Here is a 17,101-nt window from a genome sequence, read left to right on the forward strand (position 1 = left end):
TCTGCCCATGGCAGTGCTCGCACAGAGGCACAGAGAATGGGGCTGCTTGCTTGTCTTGCCACCTCAAACTTCAAACGTAGCCTGGGAAAGATGGTGTACCTGCTAGGCTCCTTTCACAGCCCTGCTCCGAAAGTGCGAACGTCTGCAGATAGCTGGCAGCCAGAAGGGGCTAGCCTGGAAAGCTGTTGCTCAGCCTCATCTGCCCATGGCACTGTTCGCATAGAGGCACAGAGAATGGGGCTGCTTGCTTATCTTGCCACTTGAAACTTCAAACGCATGCTGGGAATGGTGGTGTCCCTGCCAGGCTCCTATCGCAGCCCTGCTCCGAAAGTGCGAACGTCTGCAGATAGCTGGCAGGCAGAAGGGGCTAGCCTGGAAAGCTGTTGCTCAGCCTGATCTGCCCACGGCAGTGCTCGCACAGAGGCACAGAGAATGGGGCTGCTTGCTTGTCTTGCCACCTCAAACTTCAAACGTAGCCTGGGAATGATGGTGTACCTGCTAGGCTCCTTTCGCAGCCCTGCTCTTGAAATGCGAACGTCTGCAGATAGCTGGCAGCCAGAAGCGGCCAGCCTGGAAAGCTGTTGCTCAGCCTCATCTGCCCATGGCACTGCTCGCATAGAGGCACAGAGAATGGAGCTGCTTGCTTATCTTGCCACTTGAAACTTCAAACGCATGCTGGGAATGGTGGTGTCCCTGCTAGGCTGCTTTCGCAGCCCTGCTCTTGAAATGCGAAAGTCTGCAGATAGCTGGCAGGCAGAAGGGGCTAGCCTGGAAAGCTGTTGCTCAGCCTCATCTGCCCATGGCACTGTTCGCATAGAGGCACAGAGAATGGGGCTGCTTGCTTATCTTGCCACTTGAAACTTCAAACGCATGCTGGGAATGGTGGTGTCCCTGCCAGGCTCCTTTCGCAGCCCTGCTCCGAAAGTGTGAACGTCTGCAGATAGGTGGCAGGCAGAAGGGGCTAGCCTGGAAAGCTGTTGCTCAGCCTCATCTGCCCATGGCAGTGCTCGCACAGAGGCACAGAGAATGGGGCTGCTTGCTTGTCTTGCCACCTCAAACTTCAAACGTAGCCTGGGAAAGTTGGTGTCCCAGCCAGGCTCCTTTCGCAGCCCTGCTCCGAAAGTGCGAACGTCTGCAGATAGCTGGCAGCCAGAAGGTGCTAGCCTGGAAAACTGTTGCTCAGCCTCATCTGCCCATGGCACTGCTCGCACAGAGGCACAGAGAATTGGGCTGCTTGCTTGTCTGGCCACCTCAAACTTCAAACGTAGCCTGGGAAAGATGGTGTACCTGCTAGGCTCCTTTTGCAGCCCTGCTCTTGAAATGCGAACGTCTGCAGATAGCTGGCAGGCAGAAGGTGCTAGCCTGGAAAGCTGTTGCTCAGCCTCATCTGCCCATGGCAGTGCTCGCACAGAGGCACAGAGAATGGGGCTGCTTGCTTGTCTTGCCACCTCAAACTTCAAACGTAGCCTGGGAAAGATGGTGTACCTGCTAGGCTCCTTTCGCAGCCCTGCTCCGAACGTGCGAACGTCTGCAGATAGCTGGCAGCCAGAAGGGGCTATCCTGGAAAGCTGTTGCTCAGCCTCATCTGCCCATGGCACTGTTCGCATAGAGGCACAGAGAATGGGGCTGCTTGCTTATCTTGCCACTTGAAACTTCAAACGCATGCTGGGAATGGTGGTGTCCCTGCCAGGCTCCTATCACAGCCCTGCTCCGAAAGTGCGAACGTCTGCAGATAGCTGGCAGGCAGAAGGGGCTAGCCTGGAAAGCTGTTGCTCAGCCTCATCTGCCCATGGCAGTGCTCGGACACAGGCACAGAGAATGGGGCTCCTTGCTTGTCTTGCCACCTCAAACTTCAAACGTAGCCTGGGAAAGTTGGTGTCCCAGCCAGGGTCCTTTCGCAGCCCTGCTCCGAAAGTGCAAACGTCTGCAGATAGCTGGCAGCCAGAAGGTGCTAGCCTGGAAAACTGTTGCTCAGCCTCATCTGCCCATGGCACTGCTCGCACAGAGGCACAGAGAATGGGGCTGCTTGCTTATCTTGCCACTTGAAACTTCAAACGCATGCTGGGAATGGTGGTGTCCCTGCCAGGCTCCTATCACAGCCCTGCTCCCAAAGTGCGAACGTCTGCAGATAGCTGGCAGGCAGAAGGGGCTAGCCTGGAAAGCTGTTGCTCAGCCTCATCTGCCCATGGCAGTGCTCGCACAGAGGCACAGAGAATGGGGCTGCTTGCTTGTCTTGCCACCTCAAACTTCAAACGTAGCCTGGGAAAGATGGTGTCCCAGCCAGGCTCCTTTCGCAGCCCTGCTCCGAAAGTGCGAACGTCTGCAGATAGCTGGCAGCCAGAAGGTGCTAGCCTGGAAAGCTGTTGCTCAGCCTCATCTGCCCATGGCACTGTTCGCACAGAGGCACAGAGAATGGGGCTGCTTGCTTGTCTTGCCACCTCAAACTTCAAACGTAGCCTGGGAAAGATGGTGTACCTGCTAGGCTCCTTTCGCAGCCCTGCTCTTGAAATGCGAACGTCTGCAGATAGCTGGCAGCCAGAAGTGGCCAGCCTGGAAAGCTGTTGCTCAGCCTCATCTGCCCATGGCACTGTTCGCACAGAGGCACAGAGAATGGAGCTGCTTGCTTATCTTGCCACTTGAAACTTCAAACGCATGCTGGGAATGGTGGTGTCCCTGCCAGGCTCCTTTTGCAGCCCTGCTCCGAAAGTGCGAACGTCTGCAGATAGCTGGCAGGCAGAAGGTGCTAGGCTGGAAAGCTGTTGCTCAGCCTCATCTGCCCATGGCAGTGCTCACACAGAGGCACAGAGAATGGGGCTGCTTGCTTGTCTTGCCACCTCAAACTTCAAACGTAGCCTGGGAAAGATGGTGTTCCTGCTAGGCTCCTTTCGCAGCCCTGCTCTTGAAATGCGAACGTCTGCAGATAGCTGGCAGCCAGAAGGGGCTAGCCTGGAAAGCTGTTGCTCAGCCTCATCTGCCCATGGCACTGTTCGCATAGAGGCACAGAGAATGGGGCTCCTTGCTTGTCTTGCCACCTCAAACTTCAAACGTAGCCTGGGAATGTTGGTGTCCCAGCCAGGGTCCTTTCGCAGCCCTGCTCCGAAAGTGCAAACGTCTGCAGATAGCTGGCAGCCAGAAGGTGCTATCCTGGAAAGCTGTTGCTCAGCCTCATCTGCCCATGGCAGTGCTCGCACAGAGGCAGAGAGAATGGGGCTGCTTGCTTGTCTTGCCACTTCAAACTTCAAACGTAGCCTGGGAAAGATGGTGTACCTGCTAGGCTCCTTTGGCAGCCCAGCTCTTGGAATGCGAACGTTTGCAGATAGCTGGCAGCCAGAAGGGGCTAGCCTGGAAAGCTGTTGCTCAGCCTCATCTGCCCATGGCACTGTTCGCACAGAGGAACAGAGAATGGGGCTGCTTGCTTATCTTGCCACTTGAAACTTCAAACGCATGCTGGGAATGGTGGTGTCCTTGCCAGGCTCCTATCACAGCCCTGCTCCCAAAGTGCGAACGTCTGCAGATAGCTGGCAGGCAGAAGGGGCTAGCCTGGAAAGCTGTTGCTCAGCCTCATCTGCCCATGGCAGTGCTCGCACAGAGGCACAGAGAATGGGGCTGCTTGCTTGTCTTGCCACCTCAAACTTCAAACGTAGCCTGGGAAAGATGGTTTCCCAGCCAGGCTCCTTTCGCAGCCCTGCTCCGAAAGTGCGAACGTCTGCAGATAGCTGGCAGCCAGAAGGTGCTAGCCTGGAAAGCTGTTGCTCAGCCTCATCTGCCCATGGCAGTGCTCGCACAGAGGCACAGAGAATGGGGCTGCTTGCTTGTCTTGCCACCTCAAACTTCAAACGTAGCCTGGGAAAGTTGGTGTCCCAGCCAGACTCCTTTCGCAGCCCTGCTCCAAAAGTGCGAACGTCTGCAGATAGCTGGCAGCCAGAAGGGGCTAGCCTGGAAAGCTGTTGCTCAGCCTCATCTGCCCATGGCACTGCTCGCACAGAGGCACAGAGAATGGGGCTGCTTGCTTGTCTTGCCACCTCAAACTTCAAACGTATCCTGGGAAAGATGGTGTACCTGCTAGGCTCCTTTCGCAGCCCTGCTCTTGAAATGCGAACGTCTGCAGATAGCTGGCAGCCAGAAGGGGCTAGCCTGGAAAGCTGTTGCTCAGCCTCATCTGCCCATGGCACTGCTCGCATAGAGGTACAGAGAATGGAGTTTCTTGCTTATCTTGCCACTTGAAACTTCAAACGCATGCTGGGAATGTTGGTGTCCCTGCCAGGCTCCTATCACAGCCCTGCTCTTGAAATGCGAACGTCTGCAGATAGCTGGCAGGCAGAAGGGGCTAGCCTGGAAAGCTGTTGCTCAGCCTCATCTGCCCATGGCAGTGCTCGCCCAGAGGCACAGAGAATGGGGCTGCTTGCTTGTCTTGCCACCTCAAACTTCAAACGTAGCCTGGGAAAGATGGTGTACCTGCTAGGCTCCTTTCACAGCCCTGCTCCGAAAGTGCGAACGTCTCCAGATAGCTGGCAGGCAGAAGGGGCTAGCCTGGAAAGCTGTTGCTCAGCCTCATCTGCCCATGGCACTGTTCGCACAGAGGCACAGAGAATGGGGCTGCTTGCTTATCTTGCCACTTGAAACTTCAAATGCATGCTGGGAATGGTGGTGTCCCTGCCAGGCTCCTATCACAGCCCTGCTCCGAAAGTGCGAACGTCTGCAGATAGCTGGCAGGCAGAAGGGGCTAGCCTGGAAAGCTGTTGCTCAGCCTCATCTGCCCATGGCAGTGCTCGCACAGAGGCACAGAGAATGGGGCTGCTTGCTTGTCTTGCCACCTCAAACTTCAAACGTAGCCTGGAAAAGATGGTGTACCTGCTAGGCTCCTTTCACAGCCCTGCTCCGAAAGTGCGAACGTCTGCAGATAGCTGGCAGCCAGAAGGGGCTAGCCTGGAAAGCTGTTGCTCAGCCTCATCTGCCCATGGCACTGTTCGCACAGAGGCACAGAGAATGGGGCTGCTTGCTTATCTTGCCACTTGAAACTTCAAACGCATGCTGGGAATGGTGGTGTCCCTGCCAGGCTCCTATCACAGCCCTGCTCCGAAAGTGCGAACGTCTGCAGATAGCTGGCAGGCAGAAGGGGCTAGCCTGGAAAGCTGTTGCTCAGCCTCATCTGCCCATGGCAGTGCTCGCACAGAGGCACAGAGAATGGGGCTGCTTGCTTGTCTTGCCACCTCAAACTTCAAACGTAGCCTGGGAAAGATGGTGTCCCAGCCAGGCTCCTTTCGCAGCCCTGCTCCGAAAGTGCGAACGTCTGCAGATAGCTGGCAGCCAGAAGGTGCTAGCCTGGAAAGCTGTTGCTCAGCCTCATCTGCCCATGGCACTGTTCGCACAGAGGCACAGAGAATGGGGCTGCTTGCTTGTCTTGCCACCTCAAACTTCAAACGTAGCCTGGGAAAGTTGGTGTCCCAGCCAGACTCCTTTCGCAGCCCTGCTCCAAAAGTGCGAACGTCTGCAGATAGCTGGCAGCCAGAAGGGGCTAGCCTGGAAAGCTGTTGCTCAGCCTCATCTGCCCATGGCACTGCTCGCACAGAGGCACAGAGAATGGGGCTGCTTGCTTGTCTTGCCACCTCAAACTTCAAACGTATCCTGGGAAAGATGGTGTACCTGCTAGGCTCCTTTCACAGCCCTGCTCTTGAAATGCGAACGTCTGCAGATAGCTGGCAGCCAGAAGGGGCTAGCCTGGAAAGCTGTTGCTCAGCCTCATCTGCCCATGGCACTGCTCGCATAGAGGTACAGAGAATGGAGTTTCTTGCTTATCTTGCCACTTGAAACTTCAAACGCATGCTGGGAATGTTGGTGTCCCTGCCAGGCTCCTATCACAGCCCTGCTCCGAAAGTGCGAACGTCTGCAGATAGCTGGCAGGCAGAAGGGGCTAGCCTGGAAAGCTGTTGCTCAGCCTCATCTGCCCATGGCAGTGCTCGCCCAGAGGCACAGAGAATGGGGCTGCTTGCTTGTCTTGCCACCTCAAACTTCAAACGTAGCCTGGGAAAGATGGTGTACCTGCTAGGCTCCTTTCACAGCCCTGCTCCGAAAGTGCGAACGTCTCCAGATAGCTGGCAGGCAGAAGGGGCTAGCCTGGAAAGCTGTTGCTCAGCCTCATCTGCCCATGGCACTGTTCGCACAGAGGCACAGAGAATGGGGCTGCTTGCTTATCTTGCCACTTGAAACTTCAAATGCATGCTGGGAATGGTGGTGTCCCTGCCAGGCTCCTATCACAGCCCTGCTCCGAAAGTGCGAACGTCTGCAGATAGCTGGCAGGCAGAAGGGGCTAGCCTGGAAAGCTGTTGCTCAGCCTCATCTGCCCATGGCAGTGCTCGCACAGAGGCACAGAGAATGGGGCTGCTTGCTTGTCTTGCCACCTCAAACTTCAAACGTAGCCTGGAAAAGATGGTGTACCTGCTAGGCTCCTTTCACAGCCCTGCTCCGAAAGTGCGAACGTCTGCAGATAGCTGGCAGCCAGAAGGGGCTAGCCTGGAAAGCTGTTGCTCAGCCTCATCTGCCCATGGCACTGTTCGCACAGAGGCACAGAGAATGGGGCTGCTTGCTTATCTTGCCACTTGAAACTTCAAACGCATGCTGGGAATGGTGGTGTCCCTGCCAGGCTCCTATCACAGCCCTGCTCCGAAAGTGCGAACGTCTGCAGATAGCTGGCAGGCAGAAGGGGCTAGCCTGGAAAGCTGTTGCTCAGCCTCATCTGCCCATGGCACTGTTCGCATAGAGGCACAGAGAATGGGGCTGCTTGCTTATCTTGCCACTTGAAACTTCAAACGCATGCTGGGAATGGTGGTGTCCCTGCCAGGCTCCTATCACAGCCCTGCTCCGAAACTGCGAACGTCTGCAGATAGCTGGCAGGCAGAAGGGGCTAGCCTGGAAAGCTGTTGCTCAGCCTCATCTGCCCATGGCAGTGCTCGCACAGAGGCACAGAGAATGGGGCTGCTTGCTTGTCTTGCCACCTCAAACTTCAAACGTAGCCTGGGAAAGATGGTGTACCTGCTAGGCTCCTTTCGCAGCCCTGCTCTTGAAATGCGAACGTCTGCAGATAGCTGGCAGGCAGAAGGGGCTATCCTGGAAAGCTGTTGCTCAGCCTCATCTGCCCATGGCAGTGCTCGCATAGAGGCACAGAGAATGGCGCTGCTTGCTTATCTTGCCACTTGAAACTTCAAACGCATGCTGGGTATGGTGGTGTCCCTGCCAGGCTCCTTTCGCAGCCCTGCTCCGAAAGTGCGAACGTCTGCAGATAGCTGGCAGGCAGAAGGTGCTAGGCTGGAAAGCTGTTGCTCAGCCTCATCTGCCCATGGCACTGCTCGCACAGAGGCACAGAGAATGGGGCTCCTTGCTTGTCTTGCCACCTCAAACTTCAAACGTAGCCTGGGAAAGATGGTGTACCTGCTAGGCTCCTTTCGCAGCCCTGCTCTTGAAATGCGAACGTCTGCAGATAGCTGGCAGGCAGAAGGGGCTAGCCTGGAAAGCTGTTGCTCAGCCTCATCTGCCCATGGCACTGTTCGCATAGAGGCACAGAGAATGGGGCTCCTTGCTTGTCTTGCCACCTCAAACTTCAAACGTAGCCTGGGAACGATGGTGTCCCAGCCAGGGTCCTTTCGCAGCCCTGCTCTGAAAGTGCGAACGTCTGCAGATAGCTGGCAGCCAGAAGGGGCTAGCCTGGAAAGCTGTTGCTCAGCCTCATCTGCCCATGGCACTGCTCGCACAGAGGCACAGAGAATGGGGCTGCTTGCTTGTCTTGCCACTTCAAACTTCAAACGTAGCCTGGGAAAGATGGTGTCCCAGCCAGGCTCCTTTCGCAGCCCTGCTCTTGAAATGCGAACATCTGCAGATAGCTGGCAGCCAGAAGGGGCTAGCCTGGAAAGCTGTTGCTCAGCCTCATCTGCCCATGGCAGTGCTCGCACAGAGGCACAGAGAATGGGGCTGCTTGCTTGTCTGGCCACCTCAAACTTCAAACGTAGCCTGGGAAAGATGGTGTACCTGCTAGGCTCCTTTCGCAGCCCTGCTCCGAACGTGCGAACGTCTGCAGATAGCTGGCAGCCAGAAGGGGCTAGCCTGGAAAGCTGTTGCTCAGCCTCATCTGCCCATGGCACTGTTCGCATAGAGGCACAGAGAATGGGGCTGCTTGCTTATCTTGCCACTTGAAACTTCAAACGCATGCTGGGAATGGTGGTGTCCCTGCCAGGCTCCTATCACAGCCCTGCTCCGAAAGTGCGAACGTCTGCAGATAGCTGGCAGGCAGAAGGGGCTAGCCTGGAAAGCTGTTGCTCAGCCTCATCTGCCCATGGCAGTGCTCGGACAGAGGCACAGAGAATGGGGCTGCTTGCTTGTCTTGCCACCTCAAACTTCAAACGTAGCCTGGGAAAGTTGGTGTCCCAGCCAGGGTCCTTTCGCAGCCCTGCTCCGAAAGTGCAAACGTCTGCAGATAGCTGGCAGCCAGAAGGTGCTAGCCTGGAAAACTGTTGCTCAGCCTCATCTGCCCATGGCACTGCTCGCACAGAGGCACAGAGAATGGGGCTGCTTGCTTGTCTGGCCACCTCAAACTTCAAACGTAGCCTGGGAAAGATGGTGTACCTGCTAGGCTCCTTTCGCAGCCCTGCTCTTGAAATGCGAACGTCTGCAGATAGATGGCAGGCAGAAGGGGCTAGCCTGGAAAGCTGTTGCTCAGCCTCATCTGCCCATGGCAGTGCTCGCACAGAGGCACAGAGAATGGGGCTGCTTGCTTATCTTGCCACCTCAAACTTCAAACGTAGCCTGGGAAAGATGGTGTACCTGTTAGGCTCCTTTCACAGCCCTGCTCCGAAAGTGCGAACGTCTGCAGATAGCTGGCAGCCAGAAGGGGCTAGCCTGGAAAGCTGTTGCTCAGCCTCATCTGCCCATGGCACTGCTCGCACAGAGGCACAGAGAATGGGGCTGCTTGCTTGTCTGGCCACCTCAAACTTCAAACGTAGCCTGGGAAAGATGGTGTACCTGCTAGGCTCCTTTCGCAGCCCTGCTCTTGAAATGCGAACGTCTGCAGATAGCTGGCAGGCAGAAGGGGCTAGCCTGGAAAGCTGTTGCTCAGCCTCATCTGCCCATGGCAGTGCTCGCACAGAGGCACAGAGAATGGGGCTGCTTGCTTGTCTTGCCACCTCAAACTTCAAACGTAGCCTGGGAAAGATGGTGTACCTGCTAGGCTCCTTTCACAGCCCGGCTCCGAAAGTGCGAACGTCTGCAGATAGCTGGCAGCCAGAAGGGGCTAGCCTGGAAAGCTGTTGCTCAGCCTCATCTGCCCATGGCACTGTTCGCATAGAGGCACAGAGAATGGGGCTGCTTGCTTATCTTGCCACTTGAAACTTCAAACGCATGCTGGGAATGGTGGTGTCCCTGCCAGGCTCCTATCACAGCCCTGCTCCGAAAGTGCGAACGTCTGCAGATAGCTGGCAGGCAGAAGGGGCTAGCCTGGAAAGCTGTTGCTCAGCCTCATCTGCCCATGGCAGTGCTCGGACAGAGGCACAGAGAATGGAGCTGCTTGCTTATCTTGCCACTTGAAACTTCAAACGCATGCTGGGAATGGTGGTGTCCCAGCCAGGGTCCTTTCGCAGCCCTGCTCCGAAAGTGCGAACGTCTGCAGATAGCTGGCAGACAGAAGGGGCTAGCCTGGAAAGCTGTTGCTCAGCCTCATGTGACCATGGCAGTGCTCGCACAGAGGCACAGAGAATGGGGCTGCTTGCTTATCTTGCCACCTCAAACTTCAAACGTAGCCTGGGAAAGATGGTGTACCTGCTAGGCTCCTTTCGCAGCCCTGCTCTTGAAATGCGAACGTCTGCAGATAGCTGGCAGCCAGAAGGGGCTAGCCTGGAAAGCTGTTGCTCAGCCTCATCTGCCCATGGCAGTGCTCGCATAGAGGCACAGAGAATGGCGCTGCTTGCTTATCTTGCCACTTGAAACTTCAAACGCATGCTGGGAATGGTGGTGTCCCTGCCAGGCTCCTTTGGCAGCCCTGCTCCGAAAGTGCGAACGTCTGCAGATAGCTGGCAGGCAGAAGGTGCTAGGCTGGAAAGCTGTTGCTCAGCCTCATCTGCCCATGGCACTGCTCGCACAGAGGCACAGAGAATGGGGCTCCTTGCTTGTCTTGCCACCTCAAACTTCAAACGTAGCCTGGGAAAGATGGTGTACCTGCTAGGCTCCTTTCGCAGCCCTGCTCTTGAAATGCGAACGTCTGCAGATAGCTGGCAGCCAGAAGGGGCTAGCCTGGAAAGCTGTTGCTCAGCCTCATCTGCCCATGGCACTGTTCGCATAGAGGCACAGAGAATGGGGCTCCTTGCTTGTCTTGCCACCTCAAACTTCAAACGTAGCCTGGGAAAGTTGGTGTCCCAGCCAGGGTCCTTTCGCAGCCCTGCTCCGAAAGTGCAAACGTCTGCAGATAGCTGGCAGCCAGAAGGTGCTATCCTGGAAAGCTGTTGCTCAGCCTCATCTGCCCATGGCACTGCTCGCACAGAGGCACAGAGAATGGGGCTGCTTGCTTGTCTTGCCACTTCAAACTTCAAACGTAGCCTGGGAAAGATGGTGTCCCAGCCAGGCTCCTTTCGCAGCCCTGCTCCGAAAGTGCGAACGTCTGCAGATAGCTGGCAGCCAGAAGGGGCTAGCCTGGAAAGCTGTTGCTCAGCCTCATCTGCCCATGGCACTGCTCGCACAGAGGCACAGAGAATGGGGCTGCTTGCTTGTCTTGCCACCTCAAACTTCAAACGTAGCCTGGGAAAGATGGTGTACCTGCTAGGCTCCTTTCGCAGCCCTGCTCTTGAAATGCGAACGTCTGCAGATAGCTGGCAGCCAGAAGGGGCTAGCCTGGAAAGCTGTTGCTCAGCCTCATCTGCCCATGGCAGTGCTCGCACAGAGGCACAGAGAATGGGGCTCCTTGCTTGTCTGGCCACCTCAAACTTCAAACGTAGCCTGGGAAAGATGGTGTACCTGCTAGGCTCCTTTCGCAGCCCTGCTCTTGAAATGCGAACGTCTGCAGATAGCTGGCAGCCAGAAGGGGCTAGCCTGGAAAGCTGTTGCTCAGCCTCATCTGCCCATGGCAGTGCTCGCACAGAGGCACAGAGAATGGGGATGCTTGCTTGTCTTGCCACCTCAAACTTCAAACGCATGCTGGGAATGGTGGTGTCCCTGCCAGGCTCCTATCACAGCCCTGCTCCGAAAGTGCGAACGTCTGCAGATAGCTGGCAGCCAGAAGGGGCTAGCCTGGAAAGCTGTTGCTCAGCCTCATCTGCCCATGGCAGTGCTCGCACAGAGGCACAGAGACTGGGGCTGCTTGCTTGTCTTGCCACCTCAAACTTCAAACGTAGCCTGGGAATGTTGGTGTCCCAGCCAGGCTCCTTTCGCAGCCCTGCTCCGAAATTGCGAACGTCTGCAGATAGCTGGCAGGCAGAAGGGGCTAGCCTGGAAAGCTGTTGCTCAGCCTCATCTGCCCATGGCAGTGCTCGCACAGAGGCACAGAGAATGGGGCTGCTTGCTTGTCTTGCCACCTCAAACTTCAAACGTAGCCTGGGAAAGATGGTGTACCTGCTAGGCTCCTTTCACAGCCCTGCTCCGAAAGTGCGAACGTCTGCAGATAGCTGGCAGCCAGAAGGGGCTAGCCTGGAAAGCTGTTGCTCAGCCTCATCTGCCCATGGCACTGCTCGCACAGAGGCACAGAGAATGGGGCTGCTTGCTTGTCTTGCCACCTCAAACTTCAAACGTAGCCTAGGAAAGATGGTGTACCTGCTAGGCTCCTTTCACAGCCCTGCACCGAAAGTGCGAACGTCTGCAGATAGCTGGCAGGCAGAAGGGGCTAGCCTGGAAAGCTGTTGCTCAGCCTCATCTGCCCATGGCAGTGCTCGCACAGAGGCACAGAGAATGCGGCTGCTTGCTTGTCTTGCCACCTCAAACTTCAGTCGTAGCCTGGGAAAGATGGTGTACCTGCTAGGCTCCTTTCGCAGCCCTGCTCTTGAAATGCGAACGTCTGCAGATAGCTGGCAGCCAGAAGGGGCTAGCCTGGAAAGCTGTTGCTCAGCCTCATCTGCCCATGGCACTGTTCGCATAGAGGCACAGAGAATGGAGCTGCTTGCTTATCTTGCCACTTGAAACTTCAAACGCATGCTGGGAATGGTGGTGTCCCTGCCAGGCTCCTATCACAGCCCTGCTCTTGAAATGCGAACGTCTGCAGATAGCTGGCAGCCAGAAGGGGCTAGCCTGGAAAGCTGTTGCTCAGCCTCATCTGCCCATGGCAGTGCTCGCACAGAGGCACAGAGAATGGGGCTGCTTGCTTGTCTTGCCACCTCAAACTTCAAACGTAGCCTGGGAAAGTTGGTGTCCCAGCCAGGCTCCTTTCGCAGCTCTGCTCCGAAAGTGCGAACGTCTGCAGATAGCTGGCAGGCAGAAGGGGCTAGCCTGGAAAGCTGTTGCTCAGCCTCATCTGCCCATGGCACTGCTCGCACAGAGGCACAGAGAATGGGGCTCCTTGCTTATCTTGCCACTTGAAACTTCAAACGCATGCTGGGAATGGTGGTGTCCCTGCCAGGCTCCTATCACAGCCCGGCTCCGAAAGTGCGAACGTCTGCAGATAGCTGGCAGGCAGAAGGGGCTAGCCTGGAAAGCTGTTGCTCAGCCTCATCTGCCCATGGCACTGTTCGCATAAAGGCACAGAGAATGGGGCTGCTTGCTTATCTTGCCACTTGAAACTTCAAACGCATGCTGGGAAAGTTGGTGTCCCAGCCAGGCTCCTTTCGCAGCCCTGCTCCGAAAGTGCGAACGTCTGCAGATAGCTGGCAGACAGAAGGGGCTAGCCTGGAAAGCTGTTGCTCAGCCTGATCTGCCCATGGCAGTGCTCGCACAGAGGCACAGAGAATGGGGCTGCTTGCTTGTCTTGCCACCTCAAACTTCAAACGTAGCCTGGGAAAGATGGTGTACCTGCTAGGCTCCTTTCGCAGCCCTGCTCTTGAAATGCGAACGTCTGCAGATAGCTGGCAGCCAGAAGGGGCTAGCCTGGAAAGCTGTTGCTCAGCCTCATCTGCCCATGGCAGTGCTCGCACAGAGGCACAGAGAATGGGGCTGCTTGCTTGTCTTGCCACCTCAAACTTCAAACGTAGCCTGGGAAAGATGGTGTACCTGCTAGGCTCCTTTCGCAGCCCTGCTCTTGAAATGCGAACGTCTGCAGATAGCTGGCAGCCAGAAGGGGCTAGCCTGGAAAGCTGTTGCTCAGCCTCATCTGCCCATGGCAGTGCTCGCACAGAGGCACAGAGAATGGGGCTCCTTGCTTGTCTGGCCACCTCAAACTTCAAACGTAGCCTGGGAAAGATGGTGTACCTGCTAGGCTCCTTTCGCAGCCCTGCTCTTGAAATGCGAACGTCTGCAGATAGCTGGCAGCCAGAAGGGGCTAGCCTGGAAAGCTGTTGCTCAGCCTCATCTGCCCATGGCAGTGCTCGCACAGAGGCACAGAGAATGGGGATGCTTGCTTGTCTTGCCACCTCAAACTTCAAACGCATGCTGGGAATGGTGGTGTCCCTGCCAGGCTCCTATCACAGCCCTGCTCCGAAAGTGCGAACGTCTGCAGATAGCTGGCAGCCAGAAGGGGCTAGCCTGGAAAGCTGTTGCTCAGCCTCATCTGCCCATGGCAGTGCTCGCACAGAGGCACAGAGACTGGGGCTGCTTGCTTGTCTTGCCACCTCAAACTTCAAACGTAGCCTGGGAATGTTGGTGTCCCAGCCAGGCTCCTTTCGCAGCCCTGCTCCGAAATTGCGAACGTCTGCAGATAGCTGGCAGCCAGAAGGGGCTAGCCTGGAAAGCTGTTGCTCAGCCTCATCTGCCCATGGCAGTGCTCGCACAGAGGCACAGAGAATGGGGCTGCTTGCTTGTCTTGCCACCTCAAACTTCAAACGTAGCCTGGGAAAGATGGTGTACCTGCTAGGCTCCTTTCACAGCCCTGCTCCGAAAGTGCGAACGTCTGCAGATAGCTGGCAGCCAGAAGGGGCTAGCCTGGAAAGCTGTTGCTCAGCCTCATCTGCCCATGGCACTGCTCGCACAGAGGCACAGAGAATGGGGCTGCTTGCTTGTCTTGCCACCTCAAACTTCAAACGTAGCCTAGGAAAGATGGTGTACCTGCTAGGCTCCTTTCACAGCCCTGCACCGAAAGTGCGAACGTCTGCAGATAGCTGGCAGGCAGAAGGGGCTAGCCTGGAAAGCTGTTGCTCAGCCTCATCTGCCCATGGCAGTGCTCGCACAGAGGCACAGAGAATGCGGCTGCTTGCTTGTCTTGCCACCTCAAACTTCAGTCGTAGCCTGGGAAAGATGGTGTACCTGCTAGGCTCCTTTCGCAGCCCTGCTCTTGAAATGCGAACGTCTGCAGATAGCTGGCAGCCAGAAGGGGCTAGCCTGGAAAGCTGTTGCTCAGCCTCATCTGCCCATGGCACTGTTCGCATAGAGGCACAGAGAATGGAGCTGCTTGCTTATCTTGCCACTTGAAACTTCAAACGCATGCTGGGAATGGTGGTGTCCCTGCCAGGCTCCTATCACAGCCCTGCTCTTGAAATGCGAACGTCTGCAGATAGCTGGCAGCCAGAAGGGGCTAGCCTGGAAAGCTGTTGCTCAGCCTCATCTGCCCATGGCAGTGCTCGCACAGAGGCACAGAGAATGGGGCTGCTTGCTTGTCTTGCCACCTCAAACTTCAAACGTAGCCTGGGAAAGTTGGTGTCCCAGCCAGGCTCCTTTCGCAGCTCTGCTCCGAAAGTGCGAACGTCTGCAGATAGCTGGCAGGCAGAAGGGGCTAGCCTGGAAAGCTGTTGCTCAGCCTCATCTGCCCATGGCACTGCTCGCACAGAGGCACAGAGAATGGGGCTCCTTGCTTATCTTGCCACTTGAAACTTCAAACGCATGCTGGGAATGGTGGTGTCCCTGCCAGGCTCCTATCACAGCCCGGCTCCGAAAGTGCGAACGTCTGCAGATAGCTGGCAGGCAGAAGGGGCTAGCCTGGAAAGCTGTTGCTCAGCCTCATCTGCCCATGGCACTGTTCGCATAAAGGCACAGAGAATGGGGCTGCTTGCTTATCTTGCCACTTGAAACTTCAAACGCATGCTGGGAAAGTTGGTGTCCCAGCCAGGCTCCTTTCGCAGCCCTGCTCCGAAAGTGCGAACGTCTGCAGATAGCTGGCAGACAGAAGGGGCTAGCCTGGAAAGCTGTTGCTCAGCCTGATCTGCCCATGGCAGTGCTCGCACAGAGGCACAGAGAATGGGGCTGCTTGCTTGTCTTGCCACCTCAAACTTCAAACGTAGCCTGGGAAAGATGGTGTACCTGCTAGGCTCCTTTCGCAGCCCTGCTCTTGAAATGCGAATGTGTGCAGATAGCTGGCAGGCAGAAGGGGCTAGACTGGAAAGCTGTTGCTCAGCCTCATCTGCCCATGGCACTGTTCGCACAGAGGCACAGAGAATGGGGCTGCTTGCTTATCTTGCCACCTCAAACTTCAAACGCATGCTGGGAATGGTGGTGTCCCTGCCAGGCTCCTTTCGCAGCCCTGCTCCGAAAGTGCGAACGTCTGCAGATAGCTGGCAGCCAGAAGGGGCTAGCCTGGAAAGCTGTTGCTCAGCCTCATCTGCCCATGGCACTTCTCGCACAGAGGCACAGAGAATGGGGCTCCTTGCTTGTCTTGCCACCTCAAACTTCAAACGTAGCCTGGGAAAGATGGTGTACCTGCTAGGCTCCTTTCGCAGCCCTGCTCTTGAAATGCGAACGTCTGCAGATAGCTGGCAGGCAGAAGGGGCTAGCCTGGAAAGCTGTTGCTCAGCCTCATCTGCCCATGGCACTGTTCGCACAGAGGCACAGAGAATGGGGCTGCTTGCTTATCTTGCCACTTGAAACTTCAAACGCATGCTGGGAATGGTGGTGTCCCTGCCAGGCTCCTATCACAGCCCTGCTCCGAAAGTGCGAACGTCTGCAGATAGCTGGCAGGCAGAAGGGGCTAGCCTGGAAAGCTGTTGCTCAGCCTCATCTGCCCATGGCAGTGCTCGCACAGAGGCACAGAGAATGGGGCTCCTTGCTTGTATTGCCACCTCAAACTTCAAACGTAGCCTGGGAAAGATGGTGTCCCAGCCAGGCTCCTTTCGCAGCCCTGCTCCGAAAGTGCGAACGTCTGCAGATAGCTGGCAGCCAGAAGGTGCTAGCCTGGAAAGCTGTTGCTCAGCCTCATCTGCCCATGGCAGTGCTCGCACAGAGGCACAGAGAATGGGGCTACTTGCTTGTCTTGCCACCTCAAACTTCAAACGTAGCCTGGGAAAGTTGGTGTCCCAGCCAGGGTCCTTTCGCAGCCCTGCTCCGAAATTGCGAACGTCTGCAGATAGCTGGCAGCCAGAAGGGGCTAGCCTGGAAAGCTGTTGCTCAGCCTCATCTGCCCATGGCAGTGCTCGCACAAAGGCACAGAGAATGGGGCTGCTTGCTTGTCTTGCCACCTCAAACTTCAAACGTAGCCTGGGAAAGATGGTGTACCTGCTAGGCTCCTTTCACAGCCCTGCTCCGAAAGTGCGAACGTCTGCAGATAGCTGGCAGGCAGAAGGGGCTAGCCTGGAAAGCTGTTGCTCAGCCTCATCTGCCCATGGCACTGTTCGCACAGAGGCACAGAGAATGGGGCTCCTTGCTTGTCTTGCCACCTCAAACTTCAAACGTAGCCTGGGAAAGTTGGTGTCCCAGCCAGGCTCCTTTCGCAGCCCTGCTCCGAAAGTGCGAACGTCTGCAGATAGCTGGCAGGCAGAAGGGGCTAGCCTGGAAAGCTGTTGCTCAGCCTCATCTGCCCATGGCACTGTTCGCACAGAGGCACAGAGAATGGGGCTGCTTGCTTATCTTGCCACTTGAAACTTCAAACGCATGCTGGGAATGGTGGTGTCCCTGCCAGGGTCCTTTCGCAGCCCTGCTCCGAAAGTGCGAACGTCTGCAGATAGCTGGCAGACAGAAGGGGCTAGCCTGGAAAGCTGTTGCTCAGCCTCATGTGACCATGGCAGTGCTCGCACAGAGGCACAGAGAATGGGGCTGCTTGCTTATCTTGCCACCTCAAACTTCA

This window comes from Opisthocomus hoazin, chromosome 29, assembly GCF_030867145.1.
Source record: "Opisthocomus hoazin isolate bOpiHoa1 chromosome 29, bOpiHoa1.hap1, whole genome shotgun sequence".
In the NCBI taxonomy this organism is placed as follows: domain Eukaryota; kingdom Metazoa; phylum Chordata; class Aves; order Opisthocomiformes; family Opisthocomidae; genus Opisthocomus; species Opisthocomus hoazin.